At 32.8% G+C, this 11,211-nt stretch overlaps 1 non-coding gene across 1 annotated transcript; it reads right to left on the reverse strand.

Annotated features, from left to right (window-relative positions):
• Nucleotides 1–10,135: 10,135 nt before the first annotated feature.
• Nucleotides 10,136–10,240, reverse strand: LOC143662806 (U6 spliceosomal RNA). The gene has a single exon (XR_013165581.1). It is a non-coding gene; the product is annotated as a U6 spliceosomal RNA (small nuclear RNA).
• Nucleotides 10,241–11,211: the final 971 nt, after the last annotated feature.

Here is an 11,211-nt window from a genome sequence, read left to right on the forward strand (position 1 = left end):
AACTTGTGGTATCAAGTATGAAAGACAGCTTTTGCCCATCACCAATGACAATATCCTTCTCCTAGAAGAAAGATAAGTTTTCCAAGAAAGGGAGAACTACTTCTTTCAGAATAAGTTAGGAAAATTTGAAGGAGGGGCTTAATTTGGAAGAAAAGAAGGATTTAGTAGATATCTTGATGGATAGTAAAATTAGTATAAGCAATTAATGTCTCAAGAAAGTTCATGGGATTTTTTAATGTTTTTCTTGTTCAAAGTGTAGTGAAGATTCCAGATCAGCTGAAAAAATGGGCTTGGATTTTAGAAGAACTAAGAGGTGCAGAGAGAGATGTTTGTTATTAGTTTGTAAAAGCTCTTTACATTAAATAGAATATTAATACTTTACCTGTACGTATATATTTAAACTGTTTTTTAACTTTATACCTTTTATGACTATTTTTAGAATTCAGTTGTTTGTTCATTTCGAGGAGATTCCTTTAAGTGTAGTCAATATATTTGAGTTTTCTTCATTGTTTTTATCTTTTGTTATTCTTAGGCTGCCTTCATCTAAAAAAAAGCATAAGTACTCATCTATACTATATTCTTCCTTTTTTGGGGAGAATTTTAGTAATATTTTTATTTACATTTACAGTTCTAATTAATAGTGTTTACCATGCAGTAAGCTTTTGTTGGATGAATTCATGAATAAACAATCTGCATTATATTGTTGTGTATGTTGTGATGGAAGTATATGACTTTAATATTTAATCTAAGCATTTAGCTAATGATGCCTGCACCCTGTATTAAGTACCCACTATGATAATATATTAGTTATATATTTTTGAGTCTACTGTGAGCTTTCTGTTATATTATATTGCTACAACCATATTTTCTGGTGCCATTGCCATAATATCTTCTTTATGCAACATTTCATTTTAAAATATTATCCCTTTACACATTGTTCTGGTTGTACTTTCTTTGCTATTTTTTAAGTAGATTTTAGAATCATATAGTCAATTTCAAGACAATGTTTTTATTTAAGTGAGAAATGTAAAAAATTATATGTTTAATTTGAGAAATTGACAGTTTTAACATTATCTTCTTGTATAACATAAAATAATACTGTATATGTTGTGGACAAATATTATATAACATAAAATAATATTGTATATTTTGTGGATAAAGGATGATATATATGGTAGAATGATGGCTGATATTGTGTGGTTTAATAAGTCCAGTGAGGTTGAAAATTTACAAAGAGAAGAAACAAGAAGGCTAAAGGCGGATGTTTAGTAAATGTTCAGAAATTTCAGATTGGAAGAAACAAAAAATTAAGTGAAAGAGAATGAATATCCCTAAAATGTTTGTGGATAGAAGGAAACAAAAAAGAAAGAAAATTTAAATAGTTCTATAAAAAGTCAAAGAACTTTAAGGTAGAGAAAAAGTCTTTGAAGTTTCAACATAATAGGCTATTAAGACCCTGGCTATGTCCAACTTTTTATTTTGAAAATTTCCAACACATAGTTAATTTTAAAAATACATACACAGACATTTTATACACAGGATATATACAGTCAACATTTTTTAACATTTTGTCATATTTGTTTTATTTTTTTCATGTTCAAATATATGTATATATGTCTTACTAAAAATAATTTATAAACACTTTAACATTCTAAATTCTTAAACTTGAATTTTCTAAAAATAAGACCATCGTTTTAAATCACCACATATCATTACCCCTTCTGTATATATTCTGACGTCCAGTAAATATCCATATTTTCAAAATTGACCCCCAAGTATCTTTTAAACAGAGTTTTTAAAATTCTGAATCTAGTCTACTTTCATATATTGCCTTTTGTTGCTATTCCTTCATCTCAATTTAACTAGAATATACATCCCAACTCTTTCTCATGACAGTTATCTTATTGGCTTTGTCTGATGGTTTTCTTTGATAGTTTTTGTTTGCTGATCTGTTCCGTATATTCCCTGTACTCTTTAAGTTAGAGCTAAAGTCTTGTTTAGATATATTTTACATTTTCATTGTGCAATGCTTTGTGATTGATGTATACTCATACTCTAGTATATCAGGAGTCTCATAATTAGGTTTTCCCAATTTTAATGATAAGAATAAGGTAGCAACTGCAGGCCACTCCTTTTAAAATGTACGTTTTCTTCTTTAATTTATAAAAATTTAGTGGGGTGATACTTTAGTAACATGATATTATACTCTTTGCCAATGATCTTTCACCTAATGGTTTTGGACACTATTACTAATCATATTTTTCTGAATCAAGTGTTTCATCAAGGGCTAAAAAATGATGAGCTTCTCAGTCAATATTGCTTTCTTTATTTTTTGGCTGGCATTCTTCTCTAATGAAGAGTTTTTATTTCTCAGTTGGGCATGAACTACATTTCCGTATTTAAGTGTGCAATAAAAGCTTAATACCTGCTCTTAATAACATTCAGAGTAAAGAGTTAGTATAATAAAGATCTCCACACTAATTCTCTATTTTCATTATCACTATGGATTTTCAACTATTTTTTTCAGGTATTGAGTCAACATTACCCTTAATGACACTCATTATTTGTGATGGTCAAATTGTTTTATGTTTGATTCAAGGGATTCCCTCAAGCAAATCCTTTGTCTTTTATATAGGTCCCCTTATTTGTCTTCCTTTCCTTTCATTGCTTCCTTTTTTTTTACCAAAACCTGGTGCAGGATCAGCTGGTACTCTCCTTGTGCAAGCCCTGAAACCAGCCATTTCCCCAAGCAGCCTGGGCCCTATTTCCTGAAAATATGGTTTCAAAATGAGTTTTATTGTTTCTGGATTGTTATTGCCTTTAGAATTGCTTAATAGACAGAACTGAGAAAGGACATCTGTATTTAAGGATCATCTGTCTGTCATGTGAAAAATAGATTGAAGAATAAGAGACAGAATAGGGAATTGAGAAGTAACAAAGATCTGTAGAAATTTATGGTCAATGAGGATGGAGAGAAATAGGTGAATTTGAAAGATATATAGAAAGGAGAGTTAGCAGTTCTTTGTTTAACTGGTTATAGACAGTGTGATTCCTGGGGCTGTCAGGATTATTTCTCTTTCTTTAGCTTGTGTGACAAGGTGAATGCTGGTATCATTCATTGAATATTTGGGAACAAAAACAAAATTAGCTCAATTTAAGACAAGTTGAAAGCAAAAGTCTCTAAGTTATGGAGCGTCACAAATCATTTATTATATAGTGCTCTAGCATTTACCCTAAATAATAAATTTTTTGAAACTGATACCCACGGCATAGTCAGGTTTGTTTCTATTGCAGTATTTAAGACTGTGCTTATATTTTAGTAGGAATCTATGAAAACTTGTTGAATTAAATTAGTTTGAAAAGACTGCTTTTTTTTTCCAAAAATTGAGTCAATATTTTTTTGCTTTTAGTGGTATAATTTGCAGAAGAAATATTTTATTGGAAATATCTCAGGAAGCACACAGAAGGCCAGACAGCCAGGCTCAAAAAGGAACAGTATCTAGAGTTGTTCTAGAAATAAACTTAGTAAGAACTCATTGATGATCTCAGTAGATTTCTGGAACAAGAATAAATAAATTTCCACATTCCCCCTCTGGTTCATGTGAGACTGAACTACAGACGAGAAATACTTGGGGAAAGGATCCTATTACCAACAGTGGACCTAATGCCCACCTTTGGCTAGTATAAAGGACATTACCACAAGTATGCACATAACAGAGAGGTATTTCTCCAAAGAAAACTAGAGTACTTTTACCACTGAAAGGGGAACAGATACTGAAATGCAAGGAAATAGTAACAATTCATTATGATGAGTTCTCTTAAGAGGAAGCCTTTAACAACTGTTAAACCTGCTTATGTTGACTACTGAGTAAGAAGTAAAAAGCTGTTTGGAGTGAAAATGTATCCTTTCATTATGAGCTGTTATTTTATTATAAATTCTAATGCTAAGAAATAAAAAGATAATGCTGGTATTTAGCATACAGCGTGGAGAATGTGGGATGTTACCCCACAAACTATCAAATACGTGTATAAAAAGTTACATTCAAAAATACCAAAGTTTTTAAGAGCTAATGTTACTCAGAAAAGTCACATGAAATATCCCACAACTTTTCATTGGCTAGGGAAAGTATTCAATCACATATCCTTGTATGACAAAATCCTTTTAAAGGAACTTTAGAAGCATAGAGTGTACATCCAACTATATTTCAATCAACTTGCTCAGTACTCATATGACCTTGATATATTTTACTTATAAAGTAATTACTAGTTTCTGAAGAAACTTTTATAGATTAACCATGCCCAATTTTAAAGAATATGAGTACTTGTAAGGTACACAATTCCACGAAAATAAAATTGTCACTAAAGTATAAAAATTGTCTTTAAGTGAACAAAATAAAGCAAAATTTAATGGTATTTAAACTCATACATAAAACTCCTAGATATACTGGAATAATGTGAGAAAAGTATCAAAAGAAACCATTCAAATGGTCCAGGCAAATATGTACTTGGACTAGATAGAGTAATTAATTAGATAAAAGTAACTTTATTCATTTTTCCCTTTAATTTTCCAGATGACTGAGTAAATTCTTTTCTATTATTTGTTGATAGGTTAGTGGCACTTGTTAACTTATATCTTTACTTTAAATACCTTCTATATTAATGAATTCATGAATTGATCCATCAACAGATATTGACACTGTGAATAAAAAGAAGTATAAGAATTAGAGAGTAGATTTGAAGATATTTGTTCTAAAATAGAAAAATGAATACGTGTAGAAAAATAGTAACAGAGTATTGTGTTCTGAGATAGGAGCAAGTAATAGCTTTTGGGAGTGTCATAAATGACCTATGAGCTGTGCCTTAAATTATGGGTGGGGGATTAAGTGGGAAAGGTAGCTGTGATAGAGGGTTGTCCCTATACTTCAATTAGTTCTCTCCTTTTTCTTTAGTATTATAATTGTAAGCTTCCCACATGATTGCTCAGTTAAAGATTACATTTCCAAGGCTCCCTTCCAGCACAGCATCATCATATCTTTAAGCTCTGACAAACAGAGGTGATAGAAGCGATGTGTACAACCGTACTTTAAAAGTATGGATGTGCATTCCAGTGCTTTTTACTCTCTCCTGTCTAGCTGTGATGATAGGAGTTGGATCAACCATTGCATACTTCCATGTGGATGTTGAAGATGGAAGAGTAAAAAGAATGAGACTGGGTGTGCCCTGCTACCTAGGTGTCACACAAGACAAATGCAACTGTTTGTGAAATAAATTTCTACCTTATTCTTTAACCCATTGTATTTTAAATTGTTGTTATAGGAGCCTAATCTTTGTCCTACATACAATGATGAAAAAGCAATCTAAGGAAAAAACCCTTTGAGGTTGAAAGAAAGATTGAAAATTTGGGGGTATGTTAACTAATGCTAGTAAATATATAGTAACGTAGATCCACAATTTGTTAGAAAAGTACCAAATACAATAGGAAAAATTTAAATCCACATTATAGAAATAAAACTTACGGCCCAATTAATTAAAATAAGTACAACGAATACTTCAAAAATTTCCAAGAAAATAAAGATAGAGAAATGAATATAAGAAATTTGGCACGTGACTAGCAGCTTACCATTAGATTTCAGATCATAGAAAATATGCCATAGACAGAATTTTAAACAACCTCAAGCTGTCTTTGATGTTCAGAATACATGTTAGAAGATAGGCTAAAATATACGAATTTTTAAAAAGTGTTTTGATCTTTGATAAATATGTAAGTTTTAAATGTCTGTTAATATAGGACACAAAATGTATTCCCTAAACTATTTAGTATCTCTGCTAATTTTATGTGAAAACATAAAGTATGAATTTATATGCACAAGTCATTGAAGCCCATGTAAATCAATGTGTATTAAAAGAAAATCTCATTTGGTGTGCTGCATTTCTTTATAGTATTGAAATATTGTTTTTTATCATCTTAAAAGCTTACCCATTACCTTTAATGGTATTGGGTAAACATTTCTTTGTAGAATAAGTCATTCCAAAGACTAATCAGTCACACTAATATCCTTGTTAAAAAGTTGACTAAGAATCAGTTTCTATGATAAGACAAAAACATGAATATCATTTTAAAAAAGGAAAATATTAAAATAATAAACTTAAGGAACACTAGACAATTTCATTAGGAAGTATAAACTAATGAAGAAAACTATACATAGATTTTCATTAATATTTTAAATTAGGTTTAGGCCATCATATCAACATAAGATCAAAGATTCATGGAGCTTGAAGTGATAAAAACATCATCAAGATCAAATCTTTCACTTTAGAGAAAGGAACAAAGACCTAGTGAGGATAAAACTAATTAGGCCAAGATCATACTGCTAAAATATTGATATTAGAGGGGCTTTTGAAGTCATCTTGTCTGAATTAACATCTAGGGAGAAAATCCTCTTTCCATTATTTCAGAAGATGCTTGAACACTTTCTGATACTAGGAGTTAACAGTCCTTTGATGCAGGAAAGAATATGAACTGAGATAACCTTTTGACAAATATTTACACCTACATTGTCCCATGAACTATGCTAGACTCTGGTGATATTCTTATGAAGCAAACAAATAAATAAACATGAAAATGGTCCCTATCTTCATAGAGCTTTTAGTCTAATGCAGAAACCAGGTGTTAACCAAACATAAAAATATACACACTGTGAAGATTGCTACAAAGGAAAAGTACAGTATCATATGAGGGTGTACAATGGGATGACCCGATCCTGAGTCATTATTCATGGCAGGCTACCTTATAGATCTGCATTGCTATATGTGAACAGAGATTAATTGGTAAAAAGCAGAGCAAAGAGTATTCCAATTAGAGGACTCAACACTTGAAAAGGCTCTGACCCAGCTAGGAAAAATCACAGAGTAGATGGAATCGGGCAGTGAGTGTGGCTTCAAGGTATAGAAGGTGAATGGCTGGTAAAGAGGTTCCATCATACAGAGTTTTGTTGAGCAAGTTAAGAATTTTAGTCCTATTGCTTGCTGCACCATTTAATAATCAATAGGCCTAAAAGTAAATTCATTTTTTTATTTTCCCATTTCCTGACATATTTACTAAGAAAATACACCTATTTGCCTACATCGTGAGGTAGCTGTGAGCTCATTTTTGAACATTCGTAAGGATTAATAATACAACAGACACAGACATCCATTTCTTCATTTGCTCAACAGTTGCACAGTATCTACTTGAGCCAGTTATCTCTGTAAGGCAAATATGCTATGGATTAGATGTGCCATTTATACTAGAAACAGAAACAAGGTCGGAAAAGAGTCATAAGAAACTGGAAGGGGCTGAATCCTTTGAGAAATGTTGGGTGAAAGGGAGGTAAATTAAACTCTCACAATAGTGCATGCTTATTCACTGATTTAGACCAGTGACTATACCTTGAGGCAGCATCTGAGTCAGGTATTCTGCTACTCAGTTTAGATAGAATGGGTCATCTAGTGATATGTGTTTTAGGAATCTGAATCTCAAGTGAGCCCTTATGACTGCTCATATATTTACACTTTTCTGCTCCTAGACTTTTCCTTTTTCCTCATGCTCCCAATAGATGTCTTCTCTTCTAGTCTCACTCTTGACTTATGACCTTGCTTCCCATTTTCCTATTAAAGTTGCCTTTCTTCTCATATTCCCAGATGCCTCTTCTCCTCTTGGCTTCTGACCTTGTTTCCTATTTTACTATTGACTTGAAGCAATCAGAAGAGAACTTAAGAACACTCCTTTCTATCCACTTACTAGCATCTGATTCGCATAGTCTACTTCCCCACCTAAATGGTGCATTAATATTTCATTCTTCTGTCTAAAAGCATTCATTTTGAACTATATCCCATCCCTTCTGGCCTACTCAAAGGTCTTGACTCGGATTTAAGCCCTCACCTGTAGCTCTGCTATCTCATTTTATTTAACTCATTATCAGGTCATTCCTATTAATAAACAACAACCTCCAGACTCCCCTGTCTCCCTTGAGTACTATGCACTCTTGTTTAAATTAAAAATCCATAGGAAATATATCTATAAACACTCCAATTTCTCTCCTACTTTTCTGTCTTCTATCCATTCCAATCAGAATTTCACCCCCACCACACCCCTACAAGTGTTCTGGCTAAGATCATAAATTACCTGTTTGTTCATAAATTCTTCCCTCTTCCTTATCATACTTTCTTCCCTTTACTTTCAAGACCCATTCTCTCTTAATTTTCCCCAGGCCTACCTCATTGTTTTGTTCTGTTTTTTTCCCCCCTCACTTTAATCTGATGGCTTCTTCTCCTTTCCTCAACCACTTAAAATAAGTTGTCCCAGGTCCAAGCCCTTTATTTTCCTTTTTTTTTTTCCTTTTTTCTTTTTAAGTATCTAAAACCTTACCCAGTGATATCATCCAGTCTCACATACAAATATTGTTTATATCCTGACTTCTTTCTATTTTGTTATCTTCAGTCCAAATTGTTCTCCTTAACTTCAGAGTCACATCCAGCTACCAACTTCATACCTTTTCTTGGAGATCTAACACACCTCTCACATTCAACATATCTATCATTAACCCTTTGATCTTTCAAAAATACAAATATGCATTTTACTAAGCAATATATGGCAACTCCATTCTTCTAATGGTCAGGACAAAATCTTTGGTGTTATTTTTGGTGTTTCTGTCTTCTTTCAACTTGCATCTAACCTGTCAGGAATCCTATTCCCAAATCTATACCAAATAAATTTTTTGTTTCTCTTTCCACTGCTACCAATCCCAATTATCCTTCCTAAGTCCTCATCACCTCTAACCTGTATTACCAAACCAGTCTTCTAGAAGATGCTGCTGCTTCCCATAGCCTGTTTTCACCATAGCGATCAGACAGTGTCTTTTAAACAATGTCAAATTGTGTTTCCCTTTACTCAATACTGACTGTTTTACTTGGGATAAAATACAAAGCCTTTTCAATAACCTTAAAGTTTCTACATAATTGGTCCCCCCATTACCTCTCTGACTTCATCCTGTCTCCAGGCCAGCCACACTGACATTCTTGCTGTTTCTCAAGGACATCCACGACTTGGTTTTGCTGTTCACTCTTCCCATAGCTAGCTAGTGGTTCACTTCCTCCTGTTCCTCATACTTTTGCTTTCTCAGTGAAGCTTTCTCTGATTTCCCTATTGAAATCTGCAAGTGAGTACTTTCAACACTCTTTATTACCATTTCCTGTCTTAACTTTCTCCACAGTGCTCTCACCCTCTGAAATATTATGTCATATATTCATTTTTATTTTTATTTTTCTTCTTTAAATGCAGACATCATAATGATGGCAATTTTTGCATCTAAGACTGTATTCCAGAGTTCAAACAGTGCCTGGCTGAGATGGTTAATACATACTGAGTGAATACAGGAAACTGTCTTAGAGTGGATGAAACCTAAACACGTGTGTCTACAGAGATATATGTTGCAGGAAACAAAACAACTTATTCTCAGAGTCTTGTAATCTATAAGGAATTGAGGTGAGAATGAGGCACACTGTGAAATCAGGAGAGCTGTTGAAAGCTTGTTTTAGGATCATTTAATTCTCCTGGTCCCCACTCCTACAGAAAACAGAAATTCAATTACTACCACTCCTTCTATACCTCAAGTAAAAGATTTATTCTTTAAGAAATGCTCAGGACCCCAGGACACTAGGCAAAGTGGAGGACAGAATGAGACCATGGCTTGAAAACAGGAATTAAATGAAAATCCATATACTAAAATATAAATAGCAACTTTCCTTCCGCTTCTAGTTTCTAGAATGCTGGCAGCCAAGTTTAAATGCCCCGGCAGCAGATTAAAAGCTTCTTCTCTAGAAAAATCGTGCCTATAGAAAAAATATGTGTATAATTCTAAGTCCCCCAAAAAAGGTCCACTCACTAGTCAACAAAACAAAACCAAATATACAGAGATAAAACTTATCATTTTTAAATCCCACTAGTAAACACTATTGGAGAGACAAAGATAAAAGACATTTGAGAAAATCACAGAAAATTTTTTTAAAAAATGAGAGGACAAGAAAAAAAAAAACCTCTCAAACTTATAAATGACATCTTCCTAGAAATGGGAGAGATTTATTATTATTATTGTTTTTTAATATGGGACGCTTCACGAATTTGCGTGTCATTCTTGTGCAGGGGCCATGCCAATCTTCTCTTTAACATTTCAATTTTAGTATATGCACTGCCAAAGCAAGCACAATAGAAGCGATTTAATATATGAAATTATCTATTAGAAAGGAAAAAATCCTAAACCAAGATCTTTAAGAAAGTTCTCTTGAAATTGAAAATTGAAACAGCCAATATATCAATAAAAATGTTAGAGTATTGAATTGAGGAAATATCCTAGAAATTAGAGAAAAAAGAAAGGAAAAGAAGGGCTACACAATGTGAGAAATAAACATTTTAAGCCAACTACAGGAGTCTCAGAAAAAGTTAAAAAAGTAAAGAGAGGGTTTTAATATCATCAACATAATATAAGAAAATTCCTTAGAACTGAAAGATAAAGGGATCTAAATTTTTTTTTTTTTTTTTTTTTTTTTTTTTAGAGAGAGGGAGGAAAGGAAGGAAAGACAGAGAAGGAAGGAAGGGAGGAAGAAAGGGAAACATTTTTAAACATTTTCTTGTTTTTATTATATTTTGTTTGTTTGTTTGTTTTTTTTACATGGGCTGGGGCCGGGAATCGAACCGGGGTCCTCCGGCACGGCAGGCAAGCACTCTTGCCCGCTGAGCCACCGCGGCCCGCCCGGGATCTAAATTTAAAAAGCATAATCTGTGACTACATCAAAGTACCTATAAATACATTTCAGAATACCAGAGGAAAAAATAGTATTTTTAGAGATTTGAGAGAGAAAAACAAAAGGTAATATATACGTGATTTGAGTCAGAGTGTTATTTGACATTATCAATAATATTGAAAGTTAGCAGAAAATGTAGAAATAGTTTCAAATTTCAGAGGGAAAATGGGTCCTAATCTTTAATTCTTTACTATAAACTATAGTAGAATAGTATAGAACTATAAACCAAGAGCCAAAAAGAGTTGTAGTAATTTGCAAGCTGCCAGAACATGATATGCCATAACTGGAAGGGCCTTTAAAAAGAGGAATTTAATAAGTTACAAGTTTACAGTTCTAAGCCTATAAAAATGTCCAATGCAGGAGGCAGGCGAA

This window comes from Tamandua tetradactyla, chromosome 18, assembly GCF_023851605.1.
Source record: "Tamandua tetradactyla isolate mTamTet1 chromosome 18, mTamTet1.pri, whole genome shotgun sequence".
Classification (NCBI taxonomy): domain Eukaryota; kingdom Metazoa; phylum Chordata; class Mammalia; order Pilosa; family Myrmecophagidae; genus Tamandua; species Tamandua tetradactyla.